Raw genomic sequence first — 2114 nt, 5'->3', positions numbered from 1 at the left:
ATGACGGATGGTTCAAAACCTGATCGGTAAAGGTGTTTTTGGGCAATCGTGTGTATTTAAAACCATTGCAACCTAGGAAACACAAACATGAGCCAGCGTATTTCGGGTTGTACCGAATAAAGATGGTTGAATCTAACACAATAATGATGCAAAACATTATTGGCCAAGCAGTTTCTGCAGGACGTAGTTTTCAAAAGTGTCCATTTGACTGTGCTAACTTTTCCTTACATTCACTGGGTTGATGAGTTGGAATTTTTGTTGTTGTTGTTATTGTTTTTTGAACATTCTTCATTTTCTTCTTTTGACGAGTTCTAGATAAATAGATGATAACTATGTGTTCTTATGTAGGAGTTTATTGTAGTGAAGTTGAGTGATGTGAAGGTTTTGCTTTGTGAATCAAGACGTGTGACATCTTGCTGAGTGAACTTGATATAAGAAAAAGAGAAGTTAAATATGGCAGGTATGGTCCACGGGGTGGAGGCTGTATTGATGTATTTATATGATTTCTGGTTGCGGGGACAGAGGCAGTTCCCACGGGGCAAGTGGCTACGAGATTAAGACTCCGCATCGAGACGTGGCAGTGTCAGAGAATGTGTAGATTTGAATACATCTACAATATATATATATATATATATATATATATATATATATAATATATATATATATATATATATATATATATATATATATATATAGATATATATATATATATATATATATATATATATATATATATATATATATATATATATATATATATATATATATACAAAGAGAGAGAGAGAGAGAGAGAGAGAGAGAGAGAGAGAGAGAGAGAGAGAGAGAGAGAGAGAGAGAGAGAGAGAGAGAGAAGACTTCTTTCGATCGCATATATCAACAAGTTAATCCTAATATAGGACACAAACTCAGAAATGTATAAGGAAACTTCAAATTCAAAGAGAGGTAAAGAAGAACTGCTGTGTTTCATCCGATTATGGAGAGACACAGGCTTTGCCCTCAAAGTCCTCCGATACATAAAGAAATAGAATCCAGGATATCATCAGCGTCGATTCAATCCCCAAATAAAACGATTCGGTCAACGGATGTTCGCTATTCGAAGGCTCAAAAAGGTGGTGTCTACAAAGGATGAATAAGGAACCAATTTTCCCTGTGAGCTCAATGAAGATAGCGGCCACCAACCTTCTTTTACCTTGAAACTTAATTCAGTTGCTTATTTTTATAAAAGAAAATAGCATCATCATTATTATTACTATTTTTTTTATTATTATTATTATTATTATTATTATTATTATTATTATTAATATTATTATTATTACTATTATTATTATTATTATTATTATTATTATTATTATTATTATTATTATTATTATTATTATTATTATTATTATTATTGACTGATTCGCGTTATATTATATTACCCGTAAAAAGATCTAGGATAGTTTTTCTAAATTGCAAATTAGTTAGCAGAATTATTACAATTAGAAATATCTTGGAAATTTTGATTTTCACTAAGGGGTTGAGGGGGGCGTGTGAGACTGTACAGAAACGGAAATTGATACTGATACAATTTAATGTTTTATTTGTGTAATTGATTACGGATTTGTATATCTGGTTTCCAGTCTTCTCAATAACTATCTCACCACAAGGAGATTCTAAACCTACCCTGATCTTCTCCAGTTTGTTAAAATGATAACATATATATATATATATATATATATATATATATATATATATATATATATATATATATATATATATATATATATATATATATATATATATATATGAAGCTTTATCCAACTTGGTTTTCATATGGAATTGTATTTCATTATGTGCTTTTTATAAAGAACTCATTTAAGTTATTATCCTTATTTTGTCATTGCAATAGTACTGCTTTAACATGTAGGTTTAGAAAGATGACGACAAAATTCTTCTTTCCTGTCTCCAAGTACCTACAAATACTTCGCTCACATAACTGTGAATACGTAAAGAATTAAAACCAATGTCAGTGTGAATATTCCCTCGTTTGATTGACCTTTCTCATTCCTCATCAATACACTACTACTTAATACAGAATATTGTGAAAGGGCAGCCTCTCTCTACAGGAAAGTTCT

Source organism: Palaemon carinicauda, chromosome 23, assembly GCF_036898095.1.
Source record: "Palaemon carinicauda isolate YSFRI2023 chromosome 23, ASM3689809v2, whole genome shotgun sequence".
NCBI lineage: Eukaryota > Metazoa > Arthropoda > Malacostraca > Decapoda > Palaemonidae > Palaemon > Palaemon carinicauda.
This window is presented reverse-complemented; position numbering follows the sequence as displayed.